The following is a 15,613-nucleotide window of genomic DNA, read 5'->3' as shown; positions in this document are numbered from 1 at the left end:
ATTCATTGAACATACATGTACTGCATATTTACTTCTTGACAGGCATTATATTAGACTCTGGGAAGCAAAACAGATAATGTATGTGCTCCCCAGGGGCTTCGAGTCTGGTGAGGGTGAGAGAAAATTTTTTAAATAAAATGAATATGTAATATGTGAGGTAGCTATATGATCATTAAGACAAAGGAAGATAAGGGGATAGAGTATTATGGGACAGAGTTTGGTCATATAGACCGATCAGGGGAACCTCTCATTTAAAGGACAGGTATAAAATTATGGAAAGTTTGGGCTGAGGCTGGCTTTTAATAATATGCACAAAATTATGTACAATAATATTCTTAAAGTAAATAAACTATAGGAGTAAAAAGAATGAAACCAACACTCAGAGAAATGCAAGAGATAAGAAACAAAGCTTCACTGAGAAGAATAATATAATAAACTGAGTTCTTCACATGCAAATTCCTGGTTTCAATCCCTCATGGGGCTTAGTTGTGTTTCCTGACCATGCATTATTCCACTGTTAAACCCTTTGTGATTAAGCTGGCTGTTGACTACTTGCAGCCAAATGTTACATGAATATACAACTGCATTCACAGAGTGAAATAGAGTTTTCAATTTCACTTCATGGAAAGCTCACACTTTCAGGCTACTTCATGGAGACATACGGGTAAAGGAACGAGTGAAAGACCTTTTCCGTAATTCTGATCTTCTCCTCTCTTCTAGTCCTTCTTCAGTAAACTTGGACTGTACCTAAGACTTGGATTCTTCCTTCCCTGAGGATGTTCTCTCCACCAACCACCCCCCCACAACACACACACATGCACACACGGAAGGTTTTCTGGGCTCTCATTCAAGTGGACATCTTGTGGGACTGAAGCACCCGTCTCTCAGACATTTTTAGGAACTTCTCAATCACAAGATGACCATGATTTTTTTTAAATGAAATGAAGACATTTTTAATAAAAGGTTAAACTTAAAATTCCTACTTTTATTATATCCTGAGAGAACTTGGGTGCAATTAAATAGAGTTAGGAAAGAGCTCCAGTGCAATGAAATGAAATAGTGTGTCTCCGCCTGAAGACCAAAAAAAAAGAGAAGAAACAAGGATTGCGTTGCCATCTTTCTCTAGACTTGGTTTCTTGAGTTTTGGTCCCTCAACTAAACATCAGCAGGAAAATAAATTTGGGAAACTAATTAAACACCATCATTTAACATATGAGTCTAAAACAACACAGGCATTCAACTTCAAACCTACTTTTACCAGCAAAACAGAGTATAATTGTGAGACCAAGTATGTGTTTTTTCCCTCTTGAAATACAACATTTCCTCGTGTCTGGTACATAGTAAGACTTCTGTCATCGTTATCATTCCTATCATCGTCATCTTCATCAACCTCATCATCATCTTCAGTATGTATTAGCTGAGGATAAGACTTTAAGACCGAGTAATAAATGACCAGAGAAAAAAATTTTCAGGAAGTATATGAGTTAAGTAAACGGATGGAATTCCAACAGAATGCAATTTTCCAATGAATCTCTGAAAGTGAAATACCAGAAATTTACTGTGCTTATTAACACCATGGAAGAGGCACAAGAAGCTGCAGTAATTTAAGCTTTATGTAACTCCAGTTTAAGTTGTATTTTCATTTTACTCACTTGATAATGGTTTTATAATATGCTTTTGGTGGGGATGAGGTAGATAGTCCATGACAACCTTTCCTGAATAAGTAAATATTTTAAGATAAATAATAGATTTAGAAGATTCAAGTACTGGTTCAGAAACATATTAGTTTTTTATTTTGTATCCTCTTAAAGCTCTTGAGCCTCATCAGCAATAGTGGAATGATTATGATAAAATCTGCATTTGGGGCCGCTGTGAATCTTAAATGAGATGAGGTGTGTGGAATAGAGGGTGCCTAGTATGTAGTGATTGTTCAATAGACATAAGATGCTTTCCCTTCAGCCTTAGTCAGATTTCAGTCATCATAACTAGGCTCCAGGTAAAACTTGAGGATAAATTTAATGAGATCAGATTCTTATAAATGATAAGTAAAATTGTAAAGTCCTATGAAGTGTAAAGCAGTATTCTTATCCTGATCATAGCAAACCTTGTTAAATTCAATAAGGTGTTAATCATAGTGTGAATATGCAGTGTGTTTCTGATGCTTTACTTTCAGAGACTGTTCAATAGGGAATCACAATCATTTGGAATACTTTCCTTTTAATTAACTCATATGTCGCTTGAAAACATTTCTCTTTAGACATTACTGTTAATTCCTGACACTGCTGTCTAAGCTAATACCATTTTTTACAAGTTCTCAGAGCAATCCCTCTTCTCTCTCCTTCTTTTCCTGGTTATCCTTTTATGCTTTTATCTCTATTTTAGATTATGACAGGAATGTTCCCAGAACAGTACTAGGCATTTATAAGTTCTTATAAATTTACATGAGGTTCAAAAATCTTCTGACAGGTATACTGAGAAATACACTAGTTAGAAGCACAGAATACTGGATCTAGAATAAAATTTAGATATACATTAAGTCTACTTTACCTATTTACCATTAATTAAAATGATTCTTAATAGCTTTATGTTGGAAACAGTCTGGCATAATGGACGTATCTGCATATCAAACTCCAGCTCTACTATCTCTGCTGTGTAAACCTGGGCCGGTTACTTAACCACTTTTAAGCTTCATTGTCCTCAGTATCAAAATACTAATAAAAATATAATCACCATAGTGTTGGTGTAAGGATTAAATGAGGTCATATATAAAGGTAGCTGACATATCAAACGAAGCAAAATTCATTTATGACAGTATATATTATTTAGCTAGTATTACAAAGCACTTTCACATATATCATCCCACATATGATAATCTCGCTATCTGATAGAAAGGATAGCATAAATCTCATTTTATAGGTAAAATCTCATTAGTAAGTAATGAGGCCAGGGCAGGAACTAGAATCTACGTTGCCTACCTTCTAATTCTTTTTGTACTTTAAGTATTCAGTCAAATGTCTTTTGACTCATTTGCCTGACACAGCAGCATATTCTGCAGATATTGAGGCAGCTCATCTAGCACAAGTTTTTCCCTTATTTTTTAAGCCAAATGCTCGTGACTATTCCTTTATTTGGCCTTTCAATGCCTCCAAAAGAGTTTCTCTTAACCCAGAGGCTGGCACAAAGGCAAGAGTTAAGGTTGACTAAGTAAGTCCTTTCATATGTCCCTATTACTTATTTAAACCAAGATATTGGAGTAGCTTTCAAAATATTTTGAAAAAAATATCATTTGAAGCTAATTATTAATAAAACAAGATGGAATTAATCTAGCAACAAACATTTAATAAGGATATATATGAATATTTTTCTAAACAGTACATGCATTAGGAAAACACGTTTAATTTGTTGAAGGCATCATAAAATCAATATAACAATTTCTCTGACCAAACCTTTATGGATGGTATAATCTTAGACTCTATTTATTATAAATACTCTTGTAAAAAACTTCCAGCCAAATTTCCAATTACATTTCAAAACAGGACTCTATCCATAGTTAATGCAATTTTGGCTATGCCATGTTTTCAGGTAACTCTAAAACAGGAAAGCACAAGACATTTTTCAGCAGAGTTTGTTTTCATGAGACTGCATAACATCTTTGCTGACCAAACAGGTTCCAATAATTTGTGCCTGCAAGGTTTTTTTAACGTCTTCCCCGTACTGTATCACTATGTAGCTGAGAAAATGCTTTTCTGTATGCAAAGTGGTACAAATCCTACTCTCAGTTATATATACACTGAATACCCAGTACATAAGCACATACTACATTCCATGTTTAAGTTAATAAGAAATCAAATATTGATAATCTCCAGGGAAACTCAAGACACTATTCATACCGGACACTCAACTGTAGTTACAGTAGATAGTCATCCATTTGTAAACATCAAAGAGTTCACATCTAAAAGCAGCATACATTTATTGTTACATAAAGAGTAAGTTAAGACTTGATACATGGTGGGTAAACTAAAAGGCAGTGCCAAAATTCATATTGTTAAAAAGAAACTTGAGGGGAATTCCCTGGCAGTCCAGTGGTTAGGGCTCTGTACTTTCGCTACCAAGGGCCTGGGTTCAATCCCTGGTCTTGGTCTCCTGGTTGGGGAACTAAGATCCCACAAGCCACGCGGCACAGCCAAAAAAAAGAAAAGAGAGAAAAGAAACTAACTATGAATAGAAAGATACTTGAGCATAGCTAATTTCCCTAATCTCCCTTAAATATAATTGATATTCCAATACTATTATTAAAAGTATTTATGCATATCATAAAATTTGTGTTATCACTAGAAATATGCAAAAGTGGTCTCTCAAAATTAACGTCACTGTGATTGACATAGGTAAGATTGTAGCGGAGGCCAAGATAATGCTGTGTGTGTGTGTGTGTGTGTGTGTGTGTGTGTGTGTAGTTTAATATAAATTGTTTCATATATTGTTATACAAAAATAAATATGTATTTATTATAAATGCATGTATTTTGTTTATCAATGATATATGCTTATCTATTAATTTATGTACGAATATACATCAAATAATGTGAAGATGCAACATGAATGATACATGTTATGTGAGTGATGCATGAATAACATGCTCAATTGAAAAGTATAAACTACCCATGTATACACAAAGTTGTATAATAAAATAACGAATGGTAAACACTGGAGGTGATTCAAATAGAACTGTCCAATCTAACTTGAAAGACAAACTATATAACAGGAAAATAAACAAATGATAGAGAGATAGAGAGAGAGAGAGAGGGAGGAAGAAAGAAAGATAGGTAAAGCTCCTAGAAGGATACCAACCAAACTTGAAGAGAAAGATATTTGGGAAAAACTAAAACGGAATAAGGGCCAGATGTGAATTAAATTACAATAATTACAGAATTTTGCTAAGGAATACTAAGCAAAAAGATGCCATATCCTGTAGCTTGAAGGATTAATTCCACTGAACGTGTAAGAAAGAAAATTTAATATAAAACCTTCAAGCTTATAGAGGATAATGTAAAATTTTCCAAGAATGTTTTATGAAGCCAGAATTAACCTGACAAACATTTTAGAGTTAAAAAACAAAAGTGACCTTCTAATTTTATTTGTGAATTCATATTTTTTAAAGCCAACATATAATTATTAGCAAAATATGCCTACTACATAGCACTATCTGTATGGCAAACTGTGATTTGAATTATGAAAAAGATAATAGTAGGAAATAGAGGTCACAGAAATGAAAGTAAACAGTCTAAGGAGACATATAATCATCAAAAAATTGACTATGGCAGATCGTTTCAGAAAATAAAGAAAATTCTGATTGTGAATTTGAAATCTTTTAGAGAGTGTAATGCACAACAACTTTTGTTGGCAATGTTTTGAGTAAATGAAAATAAAATCTGTATTTCTTGCTCGAACTCTCATAGGAAGAAGAGAAAAGAGCAGCCACAGAAGTTAAGAATACTGCTTAGGAGCCAGAAAACAATGAAATATGCTAGAGTATGGACCAACTTCTGAGTGGAAATAAACACGGACTTTTTTTACTCAAATACTCATGATAAAGGTGGTAAATCTTGAAAAAGTGAGGGAGGCTATAATGTCTATTACGTGAAGAGGAGCCATATAAAAAAAGATATCAAAGGATGGTTCAGCAATATGAAGAATTCTCTTAATGTAACATTCCATGTTAATGAGGTAAATTCAAAAATACACGATCTGAAAAGTCTTAATTTATTTCAGAGTAATTATTTAAAATCAAAACCTCTCAGTGAAACACAGCATTCCATTTAAATATGTTCACTATCATCACTGCAATTCATAACTATGGATTTTATATACAATATAATAAATCATGAAGAGGAAATAAGACCTATAATTTAAAAAAAAAATGGCAAAAACATTTATGATTTGAAGATGACATGACTATCTACTTGAAACCTGGGGAGAATCCACTGAAAACAATTATGCTATCTAACATGAAAGTAAAATGGGTAGTTATAAAACAAATATATGAAAAGTATAGTTTCCCTAGATATCTAAATTATCCTGAAAAAAATGCAATACAAAGTAAGACCTAATTCATAAAAACAATTGTAATGAACAATATCATAAAAACAAACAAGTAGTTAGAATCACCAATATAAAGGAAGCTACACAAATTTTTTTAGAGACACAAAATAGGACCTGACTGACTCCCTAACAGGAAACCCAAAATTAGTAAGATGTTAATTCTATGCAAATTAATATAATATATAAATAAATACAATTCTAATATAAGTACTTATTTAATGAAACTTTAAAATAGTTTTATATTCAGCAGGAAGAATAAAACTTTGAATAGAATAATTTTTTACAAAAAAGTGAAATCAAAAGAAACTTGTTCCCCCACGTACTAAAATATGACAAAGATATAGTAATTACAATGTTATAGTTCTGGCATAGAGACTAGTAGGGCAAGCAATGGAAAAGAATTGTGAGCCAGAATGTTATAGACATATATATGAAATTTTTCTTGATATTTAGATTTCAAATCAGCAGGGAGAGAAAAGGATTTTTTAGTAAATCATATTGTGATAACATAATCATTTGGGAAAATAAAATGAACAGCACACTTTCTGTTCTAGAATGGCTTCAGACTATGTTCATTTCATTGAAATACCAGCTTTTAACATTTATAATCTAGATTAGACTGATTAGGATCATATGACCCCTACAGAGGTCAAAATTCTGACAGTTGTCAAATGTGCAATACATTAGTCTCTACTAGGTTACTTATGCTATTTTACAACTGAAAATATTAAGGGGAAGAAATCTGATACTTTCTTTTTTAACTTTTTGAGGAAAAGTGACACTTTCCATTGAATATATCTCATTATCAGTTTACAAAGGGTTTAGTTCCATTCATTCATTTCTTTAATTAAATATTTTGCTGAATGCCTAACATGTATGAGTCACTATTTTCATTTCTATGATTTTATTTTGACTTGTTTTGTTCTCTTGACACATACATTATTACTTGAGAAATTAGAAAATATATCAGCAAACAAGGACCTCTGGTATGTGAAGAAAGTGGTGAACTTCAAGCGAACCTGGGCTATCAAACTTCAGAGACCCCTCTGCAATATATCCTCTCATAAACAATATCACAATCAAGACATATTACAGCAGGATCACGCACTGCAAACACTGCAAAATTCTTACTCCTTAAAGAAACAAACATCCATTCTGGATGTTCACAAAGAAATAGAAATGTTTGAGTGCAGTTGAGACACTGGATTTCAGGTACCTACGTCAATGCGAATCCCCAAAGCAGATGGCAAATAGTTAATTATAAGAGAATAAGAAGCACAGAAGAGAGAATGGGGAAAAAAAATGGACATTTGGGAGTACTTACTGAGTAGAAGATAACAGAAACATTAGGAATAGCTACTTCCTTGTTTATTTCTACTTCTGCCACACATTCTTTTAAATCAGTGGGTCAGCACTTTCAAAATTTCTTTTCCTTCTTTATTCAACTTACTGATATCATATTGCAAAAATTCTAAATATCAACGCTAATTCTTAGGAATTCTTTTTTCTTTAATTCATAATACAAGTATTAAATCAAGTATCAATATTTATATATACATATTTCAATATTTGTATTTTTTTAACTTTTTTTTTTTAGTGGTTTGAGAGATGGCAATTTAAAAAAAATATTTATTTATTTTTGGCTGCATTGGATCATTGCTGTATGCAGGCTTTCTCTAGTTGCAGCGAGCAGGTGCTACTCTTTGTTGCGGGGCACAGGCTCCTCATTGCGGTGGTTTATCTTGTTGCGGAGCACGGGCTGTAGGCACGCGGGCTCAGTAGTTGTGGCTCATGGGCTCTAGAGTGCAGGCTCAGTAGTTATGGTGCATGGGCTTAGTTGCTCCACGGCATGTGGGATCTTCCTGGACCAGGGATTGAACCTGTGTTCCCTGCATTGGCAGGAAGATTCTTAACCACTGCACCACCAGGGAAGTCCATCGATATTTATATTTTAATCCCAATTTATTTCATTTTTGTCCTAAACATTTCAAAGTAATACAATCACGTATGTTAACCTATTTAATTCTCATTTATAACGAATACATATGTAGTATTAGGAAATTCCTTCAAGGAATATTTATATAACTAAAAAAAATTCCAAAAAAGTGTTTGTCTACATATAATGAGACAGCAATTTAAAAACAACGACAATAAAAGAGTATTTTTTATGGCTCCTATTACCTAAAGACCATATACCTAAGCTGTCTTAATGCTCTTGACAAGGCATCTGTATATCCCCAAGAGCTATGGAAATCTCTCAAGGCCCCAGTCTTTGGTTCTTTATCTTATTATGCTTTCCTATTTCTGTGTTTCCCCTCTTGGTTTGGATACTGCAATAATCTAATCCCATTTTATGAGAATCTATGCTAAAATTTCTATCTAGCTTTTGAGATCAAGAGAAGTAATATCCATTGTAGTTCAGCAACTCTGAGGATAGTTCCACTATACCCTCAAAGCAATCCCTGATCTCTAGGGACCCAGTGTGACCCTATGCTTTTGTTGTATTTCACAATGATATTGCAATACTTAGGCTCCCAGTGCCTGAGCCCTGTTCACTAGCTGTGCCTTATTTGATTACAGGCTGTATAGATGGCAGGATATTCCCAGAAATGCAAACCCCTGGATTCTTCTGCACCACCTTCCAGATTCCTGTTCTCCTGAATTCCTTCCGTTCAACCAGCAGTAAAGATGAATTTAGAGTACTCTTGTACTAAACCTCCAGAAGCCTTTCCAACTTCTGCTTGCCATTTTTTGATGTTTAAATGAAGTATTTAACTGAGAAATTAAAGACACCCTCAGCTGAGAACATACACATTACTCTGCTCAGAACACTCCTTTTCACACAAATATGAGCCCCTCCCCCTACACATACTCACAAGGATTCCTGCACATACTGACTATGCAATAAAATCTAGGAGTTCTTTAAATCTTCCCCTCCCCCTTCAAACAAACAAACAGACAAAAAAAGATCAACAAAATGTAACTAAGCAGGACCCTGTGGGCCTTTCCTCCCCCCATGTCCTCTGCCTGCCTTTTGTTTGTGGAAACCTGTAGTCTCCCAGGCCTCCCCTGAGTCACACAGCCTGGCTCAAGAATTAATGATTGAAAGCATGTGAACACCGTAGTGACAAAAGTAGCAGTCGGCCCAGGAGAACTGGTAACAACCTAAACAGTAAATCAGCCATATAGTGGTCACAGAATCTTTAGTTCCTCTCTGCAGTACTTAGATAACAGTACCTGATACACATTTCCTGAGTTGTTTTACAGATGCTAAAACCCCCACCAAATGGAAGAAGTTAACGACTTGAGGACCATGAGCACATAGCCCCCAGGCCTACTGGAGCTTGAGGATTGATAATGTTAACCCTAGCTATGACACTCACCATCAAACAATCAGAGAATTGTGCACCAGCTGATTACATACCCTGCAACTCCCCTCACTCACGTTGCCTTTAAAAATGCTTTCCTGAAAACCACTGGGAAGTTTGTGTTTTTTGAGCATTAGCTGCCCTGACCTTACCTGGCCCCTTACAGTAAACACTGCTCTTTCCTTCATCACAACCTGGTGTCAGCAGACTGGCTTTACTGCCAGTGGACAAGCAGACCTAAGTTTGGTTCAGTAACAAAACACTCTATGAAAGAAATTCATAAAATATGCTAGAAATCCCTGTATGCCGGGGGAGTGTTCCTGCCTTATTTGCTTCAACTTTCATAATATTGCCATCTTTATATGAGGTCCAGTGAGATTCATTCCTAGTGAACCCCCCCTAGTTAATCAGTACAGAAATATTATATGGAAAAGTGTTGGCCTCAGTGAGAAGATACATTTTCTAAAACCCTGTGATTACACAGCATTATCTTAGTGTCTCCTGCCATGTATCCTGGGAAATATATTGCTGTACAATTAACAGGAGCATAGTCTTAGTACGTTGATCAAGCTACAATTGCTTCTTTAACAGCTCCCTTCCCACACAGAGCTTAATTTAAATTCCCCAATAAAAATTACATATGACTACTCAGTAAAGACTTGGGGAGTTGCTTCAAGCTCTACTATTTTCAAATCCTGAACCCCTTTGCTCTGGTGGTTGCCCTATGTTCAGCCTCTTCCCTAATGTTGTTCCATTTAAATGAAGTCCAAACATTTTGATTTTGTGATTGCCTTTAGCTCTATACTTTGCAATTTGGGAATTATCTGTGTCCTACTTCCTGGCTTTAAACCCAGGCCTTTGGAACTTTTTCCATAGACTTTCACTTGTCTTTATAAAAACAGATCTCTAACCTGATTTTTACAGCTACATATTGATTTGGAAGTCAACTAGAAGGTAATCTCCATAAGAGCAGGAATATTTATACTAATGTATCCCAACATCTGGAGTAATGCATAAGCCTTTAGTTTATATTTGTTGAATAAATAAATGGATGAGGAATCTGTGTCACAAACAGATAATTTTTTGAAAGTTTCACAGTTCATTACTAATGGAAGAAGAAGAAGCGGAACCCAGGTTGCCACCCAGGCACTTTCTAATAGATTTCATTGCCTATAGTTTTCTTTTTTCTTCTGGTGACAAACCAAATATATTCATTAAATATTTTTAGTAAACAGTAATTAGGAGGGATTTACTGTACTTTGAGTTTGAGTTTAAAGTGTGAAATTGTAATAACCAGCCTCCAAGATGGCTCCCAATGATACCATGTCCTGGTGTGCACGACCTTGACTGTGGGCTGAAATTACTGACTCCCTCTTGAACAAGGTAAAGGCTACCTCCTGAGAGATCCTGAGACAGAATCATCTGACTTGACTCAGTTATACCATATCAGGCTTCTGACCCCCCAGAAACTATGTGGGATAATATGTTTTTGCTTTTAAGTTCTAAGTTGTGGGGTAATTTGTTAAGCAACAACAAATAACTAATAAAATCATTTTTAAAATAAATGTACCACCATTTACAACCAAAATTATAAAGTAAAAAATATTTTATATATATATATATATATATATATACACCACATACACATATCTGTGTGTAATATTTATACATTATATATTTTGTTGAAGCTGTCTCTATATGTATTACATATGTTATGTATCTGTGGAGTCCCTTAGGTTAATAAGAGCATTCAACACAGAGGGGTATTTCTGAAAATTGCTGAAATAAATTCTGAAGTCATCTAGAATGAAGGCTGCGATCCCCTGTGCTTTGGGGTTTGCCTCACTGTGCTCCTAGATGCCACACAATAGCTGCAGTATTGGCTGGGGTTTTTACAGCAGACATGATACATAGCCCACAGTGACCAGAGTAGTACTGAAACTGAGCAGGACCCTGTGGGGCTCCTGGGCATGGAAGCCTTTCTGTATTCCCCATTTCTTGGGACTAGGCTTCAGAGACAAGGGAGGAGCAGTCAAGAAACAACAGCGCAGCCTTGGGGCAGGATCCTGGTTCTGACTCGAGTACACATAAAAATATCTTTGAGCTCTTCTGCAGAACTCAAACTCCCAACAACTGGGAGATGTTACTACTTGATGAAGCATTCTTCATTCCGGAGAGAAGGTCACAGTTTGATAACCTTGAGAACCATAGAAGCTCATCAGGGGACCACCTGTGGCCAGATTAAAGCAATGCAGGCTCTACACATACCCTGATCCTTATCAGCAACCCCGCCCTTGAACCATTGCTATAAACCTCCTCACCAAATCCCCCCTGGTTGGGACACAGTTTCTAGGGCATGAGCCAACTGTGTCCCCCTTTGCCCGGCAAAGCAATAAAACTATTCTTTTCCATTTCACACAAAAATCTGTCTCTGAGATTCAATTTGGCACTGGTGCACAGAAGCTGAGTTTTCAGCATCAGTACCAAGAAGTATCTGTAGGTCACAAATGCTGTCATATTACACATTGAACTTGGCCATTTCTGGATGTTTCCATGCAGATCCTGGAAAAGAGCACTCCTATGAAGATCATGGAATATTCAAGGCTGTTAATCAGATATCAGATGGTATATGAGGCCTGCAGCAAAACAACTGACTTCCACTTCTTTGCTGTGAAGCAAACTGCTGATATGCTTCACTACATCTTCAGTCACTAGCTTGGAAGAGAGTTCTCTGACTTCAGCTATGTTGTTCTCCAAGCCTTGAATGAAGAGTGCCAGTCCTCAGTTTTCAATAAATTGCTTGCAGGCAGCTAGAGATTCATCTTCAAGATTCCAAAGTGCTTTCAAAGTAAACAAGAGAGCAACATCATGTGAATTCTCAGTATTCTTTTGTTTTCCTACTGCTAGAAGATCCTTGATTGCCATGAAGATCTTTCCTTTAGGTTGTGAAGTTTGCTGAGACAAGCGTTGCACGGCTAGAAAAGAGTTGGAAGCTCACTGCCACTATTTGCATGCCTTCAGAGCCATCTCATAACAAAACTTGGCAGCATCATACCAGTCTAATGGAACACTGACATGGATCCTTGTCAAGGCATCACACCAAGGAATTAATTAGTTACTCCCTGAGGGAAACTCCATAGCTTCGAAAGACTTTGTATTCCACCACATCTTTCAGAACACAATTTCTCCAAGGTAACAATCAGATTTTTCAGGCAGACATTAGCCAAAGTAAAGAGATGCCTCCTCTTGCACCATGTAGCAGCCCAGGGCATCCTTTTGAAAGTAGAGAGGGACAATGGTCTTGTTCCAGAAGCTGTGGTGCAAGAAGTGAACCAGTAAACCATGATGCCCAAGAAGGGAGAAGGTGTCAAGCTGGGCCTGGATTCCTGTGAGATGTAATATGGGCCTACTCTATGAATAGGGCACACTGCACTCCTATTGGGAATGTTTTAATATCTACCAAATTGAAATGACAGGATACAATTTTCTTGATCTAAAGTAAATGTCAAAACTTCCTATGGAAATAATTAATGAATTAAAAAAATAAGAAACTACAACAAAGACATATTCCAATGAAATTTTAGATATTAAAGTATATCAGATAAATCCTAAAATTATCACCACTGGGGAAGGGGGCAGGATATTTAAAATATGGTAAGGCAATGGATTAACAACCACAGAGTTTAAAGAGAAGAGATTTTGATCAAATAATTAATGGCTCCAAGGCAATGCTTCAAATCAAGAAGATAATCAAAATAAAAGGAATATCATAAAACAAGTAGAGATGATAAAGAATAATATAATTTTCTCAATAATAATCCTTAACATGGCTATAAAAGCATTCAGATGTTACTTCAAAAAACTGAAAGAAAACACATTAATATGTAAGAATAATAATTTGGATGAAAAAAATCTCTGATTATATCAGCAAAAATTCTAGGTAGTATATTTATGTTCAGAGGGGTAGTATTTTTCTTTTTCACTGGGATGATTTTTATTTTTGGTACAAATTAATGCACAGTATCAAAGACAGTGCATCTGTGTTTTTATATATAGGTAACATGTTACCCCCCCAAAAATTATCCCATTACTTAGTACCTTAAAAAAATTCATTTATTATGTCACACAATTTTTTGAGGGATCAGAATTGAAATGAGAATATGTAATTTCAAAATCATTGGAGAAGAATAAAAATGGCAAAAAATACTTTTCAAAAATGTTTATAAAACAAGAACTAGAGAAGGAAATATCAAGGAAGCATATAATACAGAAATGTATAATAACTTTATTACAGCAAGATGGAGATAATAAGCTTTGATTGGATCCAAAAGCAAAATCTAACATTATGCTGTTATAAAGGAAAATGTGAGAAATAAATGTTATAATTAAGTGGAATTAAGGAATTGTCTGTTCTCATTCTTAGCCCTCAGAGCCACTCACCAGCAGCAAAAATAGATCACTTAATTGAACTAATTAACTGAAGTCTTTCAGAGTCCCTAAGAAGGCAGATGTTAAAAATTGTTGTAATACTTTCCATTCCACTAAATGAATAGAAGAGAAACTAAATGTGCCCTAAGGCACAATACGAGGGACCTATTGATTAGAAGTATGGGAGAGGGTTTTTATCTAAAAGGAAGAAAAATATATCACTTTAGAAAATTATATCATTTCATGTAGGATCAATCAAACCAAAAACCATCTACCAGTAAGAATAGTATTTTAAAGACCACAATTGAGATCTTAGGTTATTGCTTTGAATTGGGTTAGAGTATTTCATTCCTCACTTAATTATGCTTACAAGCCTGGGAAATGGCAAACATTGATGATCATCCAGCAGAAACCTAGGGCATTCCTAAAGCTAGTAGACTAACTATTGAGGGCATTTTCTGTTGAAAGGATCAAGGGATCAAGCTCTCTTCTCGTGAGCAGGGACATAGTTTTCTGAGAAGTGAAGGGTATCATCTGGTGTGAAGAGATAGCAGTCATTCAACAAATAGTTATTGTTTTACCTTATGTTTCACACAAAATACGAGGATAGAGTAGTGAACAAGGACTACAATGTTCCTCTTCTTCGTGGTATTAAGTTCTAGTAAGGTAACTTAGAAAGTGAACATAAAAGGAATCAATTAATTGGGGATTATACATTCAGAGAGTGAATGGGAAATTCACCTAAAAAGAGTGGTCAGGGAAGCCCTCTCTGAGGATGGACTGTTTTATCAAACCATAATGAGATACAGCTAGGTACATAACATTCCGGGGTTGTGTGGGGAAGAATTCCAGACACAGGGAAAAAATGTGTAAAAGCCCAATGGCAGAAATAAGCCATGCTTTGTACAGAACAAAAAGCCAGACAGAGTGGCTGTAGCACAGTATTAAGGAGGACAGTGAAGAATAAAGTTTTAAGATATAGATATTAGCTATATTATATAGACCACAACAACATGTTTGGATATTATTCAAGGAACAATGAAAAGCAACTGGATACATTTAAGCATATAGAATGAGGATGGTAACTGGCAGAGGGTGGAAAATGTAGGGCTGCTAATTTTTTTTTTAAGGCTACTCTGTTTGCTATGCTGAGAATTAATGGGAGGGGAACCAATTAGAAAGCTACAGTTTTAAACATAGTGAATATTAGTATAGTTTTAACCAGGGAGGAAACAGGAGATATGGAGAGAAATAGACTCAGTATATATTTATATTTGAGATAGAATCAATAAGACTTCTTAATGAATTAAATGAATTAATGAATTAATAAGGTACTAGGTGATGTGGCCTGACAAACTAGGTGAAAAGTCTTAGCATTCATGTATACAAGAAAAACTGGAGAAAGAAGTAGTCTTGAAGAAATGGAGAGTGTGATTTATAATTTTGTTTTGTACACTTGTAAATCTGATATTAGATGCACAAGCGATGATGACCTTTAGATGTACAAATGAAGAAAGTTGAATATAACATGATATATATGTACATACATATACTTTATGAGCACATATATATGGATTATGCATTAAATTATATGTACTAAAATTACCTTAACACAGGATGATTTCTGTTTTGCCAGCTTCATTGAGGCATAACTGACAAATAAAATTTATATACATATATTTAAAATATACAGCTTGATGTTTTGATACATGTAAATAT

General features: G+C 35.1%; 1 pseudogene; it reads right to left on the bottom strand.

The window, feature by feature from the left end:
* Positions 1-1,201: 1,201 nt before the first annotated feature.
* Positions 1,202-15,613, bottom strand: part of LOC116754975 — a 60,062-nt pseudogene continuing 45,650 nt past the window's right edge.

Source organism: Phocoena sinus, chromosome 6 (genome assembly GCF_008692025.1).
Source record: "Phocoena sinus isolate mPhoSin1 chromosome 6, mPhoSin1.pri, whole genome shotgun sequence".
Lineage (NCBI taxonomy): Eukaryota > Metazoa > Chordata > Mammalia > Artiodactyla > Phocoenidae > Phocoena > Phocoena sinus.
Note: the sequence above shows the minus strand (reverse complement) of the source record. Positions and strands in the feature narration are given on the sequence as shown.